The sequence below is a fragment of the Lolium perenne genome, chromosome 6, assembly GCF_019359855.2.
Source record: "Lolium perenne isolate Kyuss_39 chromosome 6, Kyuss_2.0, whole genome shotgun sequence".
NCBI classification, from domain to species: Eukaryota; Viridiplantae; Streptophyta; class Magnoliopsida; order Poales; family Poaceae; genus Lolium; species Lolium perenne.
The window spans coordinates 236,544,827-236,549,807 of NC_067249.2; the positions used below are offsets into that span (position 1 = coordinate 236,544,827).

Consider the following 4,981-nt stretch of genomic DNA (forward strand, 5'->3'; position numbering starts at 1 on the left):
TTGAAATTAGAACCAAAAAGAATTCAAGAGGAATATACAATATATATTCAATATCGGATGACCATATACAATATATATTCAATATCGGATGACCATATACAATTTTGAACAAGTTAGTTACAAATTCTGGTGCATATAAAGTTCTACGTCATCGTAATAGTGTTCTCCTCTAGGATCGATGACTTCCCTCGCCAACCATCCAGCTAGTTCCTCTTGAAGTGGTCGGAAGCGAGCTTCTGGACTAAGCGTCTTCCGGAGGTTATTCCTCGGGATGTTGTTCTCACACGTCTGGTCCCGCTCATTGCAGTATCTCCGGATCCTCTCACAAACATAGTATCCACATAGATTGGTCCCCGGTGGCTGAATATCCCCAGTCGTCCGCACTGCCATTTTAAAATGTAGCTCCTTTTTGAATTCACCGACCTTGGTATCTACGAACCGTCTCCAAACCCTACGAGGCAAAGAAAATTAAATAAACAAGAGAGTTATTAATTAGTTATTTGATATTAGGAAATGATGAACGAAATAGGCCGATCGATATAGAGCACAAATGAATGAAAATAATTACTTTTGCATCATTTTTCTCATGTCGCCCCAAATCGCCGGATCCATATTCAGAGAGTCGTGGACGAGAACTGAGGAGGTCTGAACTTTAATTACCATAAGAATCCAGTGGAACCTGCGGACACGATACATGCACAGTCATGCATAACTCATCGATTAGCCACATACCATAAACAAAAGAGAATGTGCTCAAGACAGAAACACTCACCCAAAATGGTAAGGAAATAGAATATCACTTTTCTGTTGCTGTTTTCTAATAAACCGCCACAGGTCATCCTCCACGTCGGCGGGGTGGTGTTCTAACACATATGAATTAACGATGTGTGGGTCAATGAACCCAACATCATGGATGTTCCTTATTCGCATTTCCCGCTTCTTCATTCTGCATAATATATAGCGTACACAACAAGATAGTTAGGACAATATATATATATATATATATATAGTGCAGGCCGGCAATGAACGAGATGGGGTAGAAATTAATAAATCACTTACAGAACGTAGCAACTGATGATAGATTTGTCGAGGTCGCGCAGATTGAACAGGTGGATCAATTCACACAGAGGAATTTGTACCCAGTAATGTTTGAAGTGATGCTCATATCTAACTTCCGCATAGATATACTCTTTGGCGTTTTTATGTTTTATGTAACCCTTGTACCAATTTAGCAGACCTAGCATTTGTCGAGGTAGATCCTCTTCCTGCGCAGGCTCGACGAGAGGGCCATTCTTCACATATGTAAATACTACGTCCTTCATTGGCGCCTCATCAAGGCCTAGCAAAGGCACGAAGAGTGATACCTAACTCGGCCGCTTGTTCTCTCGGCACTCGTTACAGTCAATCCATGTCTGCCGCAGCTGCTATGATATCAGGGGCATCCGGATCGGCGGCTTGCACTATGAGCGGGGCGATCGATTGTTTACTTTGTTCCCCGAGCTGGGCAACTTCTTTCCCCCTTTCTAATTTTGACTCGGCCTCGTCCTTCAAGGCTTTCTTCTCCGCCAACTCTTTCCTGTTCTTGAACGCGAGTGCTTGCCTACGAAGTTCACGTAAATAGTCGTCGAGCATTCTTCGCGGCTTGGGACGGTGTGTTCAAAAATGACTTAGCCCACTGCTTTTCCTTGTCAGAATATACTGGCTTGGGCTCGCCCTCTATTTTCTTCTTGACGCTCGCCTTCCATTTCTCTAAATCAGCAGCCGCGCCCGCCTCGACTTCCTCGGCACTACTTTCCCAAGACCTCCTGGGGAGAGGCTTCAGTGATACCTCCGGTACCTTTGTTTTCTTAGGTACGTAAGGGTCCGGGTTAATAACCCAGGATCGCTTCGCTTCTTCGCCGGAGGTGGATTGGGGGCGGTACCGGTGTCGATCACCCGCCGGACGAGGATCGGGGGCGGCGTCGGGCTGACGAGAATGAGGTGTATTAGGTGAAGCACCACCGCCACCGTCACCGCCACCGCCACCGACACCGCCACCGCCACCGCCACCGTCACCGCCACCGCCACCACCACCACCGTACGGGGATGGACTTGTTGGCGCCTCGCCTGGAAACTTGATAAATTTCTTCTCGCCATAGAATGAACTCGGCGCTTGACATCTCCAAGTCTTTTCACCCCTTCGTGTGTAGCAATGTCAATGTCCAGGTCCTCAAACCCTTGGACTATCTCCTCCACCGTGACACGAGCATAGCCATCTTGAATGGGGTTGTTGTGGTGGAGTGCTCCAGTGGTAAAGCACTGCCGATGGCTACCTTCATGGACATGTTCCCGATAGGATAATACAGATGACATGCTTTCATCTCCTTTATATCGTCCACGGGGTAGCGAGGAGGCTCCGGTGCAGTAATTTCGACCACCGCAGGCTCCGGTGCAGTAATTTCTATCGTCGGTGCACCAGCCGGTGAGGCCTCCGTGGAAGCCACGCTGCTTCTTCTCCGCCTGGCTTCCGAGATCCATTGGATGATCTTCAGCATGTCGCGCCCGAGCTGCATCTCTTTCGGCGACTAGTACACTCACGGTTTTCTTCATCACATCCATTTCCGTTACCAACTTCGCCACAACATCTCGCATCCCGATCCATCTTTCTCTTACGGCTTCAGTAACCGTACGGGTCATCGTTACTGGGAACCCTATTTTCCACGGAATGGGCCCCATGCCTCGTATACGTCCTCCGTGTTCGGGATTCCCGAGGGCTTTTGTCGGGCGTCGTTCTCTCTGTTGAACCTGATCCTCCCCTCTTGAGCCTCCCTCATTGCCTCAATAAGCTTTTGGGTGGGTGTAATTATTTTGCCCCGATAAACACACTCCCCTGTCTCCGGGTTCGCCGATCCCCCATGCCCGTACCACCAGCTTTTGGCCCTTGGGTCCCATCCCTCCGTACTGGACGGATTCCTCGCGCCCTCGCCTCGTTCTCCATCTTCTCCCACTTAGGCTGCCAAAAGCGATACCCTCCTGGCCCCATTTTATGATTGTACTCCTTCTTGGCCGCATTTTCCTTATTTTTTTTCGATAGTTCAAGGAACTGCTCCGATTTCTTTTGCTTCACAAATTCTGGCCAATCATGTTGCAGTTTCTCATATTGTCCTTTGAAATCCGGAGTCTTGCCCTGGTTGACAAAGTCATGGGCTAGTTTTGCTTGTATTTCCGGAATGCGTTGGCCATCCTAGAAAGAGCGAACTGTTTGACTAGCTTGCGCCTCTCCTTGTTTTCCGCAATCTTGTTACCCTCCTCATCGTATTTGCGGTATTCCGGAGGTAGAACGAAATGTTCCATAAGCTTGTTGAAGCAATCTTTTTTTTCTCTCTTATCGACAAAAGTGAAACCAACACGTGCCTTCTTTGGCTCATTCCACTCCTGGCGGGTGATCGAGACGTTGTCTCTAACAACGGCTCCGCATTGGCTGACAAACTTGGTGGCGTTCTTGCTGGGCTCCGGCCTGCCGGTTGCTTCGTCGACAACATCGATGGTGCATGTTTCTCCTGCTTTCATCGTCTTGGTTGCGCCACGCTTTGACGACGTACTCGATTTTTCGACGATCCGGCCGAGGGCTAAAATAAGAAAGAGAGTCGCGCGTTAGTACACACACATTTATTCAAATCAGTTAGTTGTATCACCAGACGCTCAATATGTATATATATATACCTCGGCGCCGGAGGTGGTTGCTACTTCCAATTGAAGATCGTCGTTTATCGACGTTTCTTCGGCATCATCTGCTTGCTGACGGCGCCCTTCATCTTCACCCTCAAGGTTCAGATAAGAAGAGATATCATCTTCTTCTTCTCCGGTCGGCACATATGGAATATCGCCTTTTATAATGCCGAACATATGGTCTTCAGCGTCCGGATCATAGTTGTCCAGAATCGGGTCAGCTCTATCGTCCGCCATATGTCAGTCCTGAAAACATGTAGTAAAAACAAATTAATTGTGTATATGCCAGCATTATCACATCTCTTCTACATATAAAGAGAGAGGGCGACGAGGGAGGCGAGAGAGGGGGGACGCGTGTATTAGATGTGTATATGCGGACGATCGACCTCGCCTCGCATGCAGTGACCGCGTGACCGAGAGACCGGTGGCGGTGGCGAAAGGACGGTGGCGAAAGGGCGGTGGCGGTGACGCGTATTAGATGTGTATATGCGGACGATCGACCTCGCCTCGCAGTGACCGCGTGACCGAGAGACCGGTGGCGGTGGCGAAAGGGCGGTGGCAGTGGAGGTGGCGGTGCCGATCCTCTCTCTCGTAAAAACAAAAAAAACCCCGCGCGTATACGGAGGGGGCGGCGAGGGCCTCGCCGCCCCCTCCATATACACGCGGGGTCGGTGGCGAAAGGGCGCTGGCGAAAGGGGGGTGGCGAAAGGGCGGTGGCGGTGCCGAGGACACATAACCCTCGCCGAGGACACATAACCCTCGCCACGGTGGCAGTGGCGGTGTCGGTGTTAAGTAAAATTTTTGTTAAGTTAAATTTTTGTTATGTCAAAATTTTGTTAAGTCAAGATTTTGTTAAGTTTACGTAGGGGGCGACGAGGCCGGGGCTCGCTGCCCCCTCCATATATGCGCGCGCGGTGGTCAAATTTTAGTTTTTTTTTTACACAAACTTGAGTTTTTAGTTTTTCTAAGTCAAATTTTAGTTTTCCTAAGTCAAATTTTAGTTTTTTTTCACACTCTTTTTTAAGTCAAATTTTAGTTTACAATTTTGAGTTAATTATTCAAAATTTTAGTTTACAATTTTTAAGTCAATTTTAGTTTATAATTTTAGTTTACAATTTTAGTTTACAATTTTTAGGTCAAATTTTAGTTTTTTTTCACACTCTCTCTCTCCTCCCTCCTCTCATCTCTCTGCCATGCGCGCATGACCGTGCGGCGCCGCGCGCGCGCGTGGCCGGAGCTAGGCCGGCGGGCCGGCGAGCAGAGATCGAGCGCG

The 4,981-nt window shown here is 48.6% G+C and overlaps 1 long non-coding RNA gene across 1 annotated transcript; it reads right to left on the bottom strand.

Moving 5' to 3' along the window:
• Nucleotides 1-282: 282 nt before the first annotated feature.
• Nucleotides 283-941, bottom strand: LOC139832164 (uncharacterized). The gene is made up of 3 exons (XR_011746840.1): nt 773-941; nt 569-679; nt 283-451 (listed from the first exon to the last, which is right to left on the bottom strand). It is a non-coding gene; the product is annotated as an uncharacterized lncRNA (long non-coding RNA).
• Between the last annotated feature and the right edge of the window lie 4,040 nt (nt 942-4,981).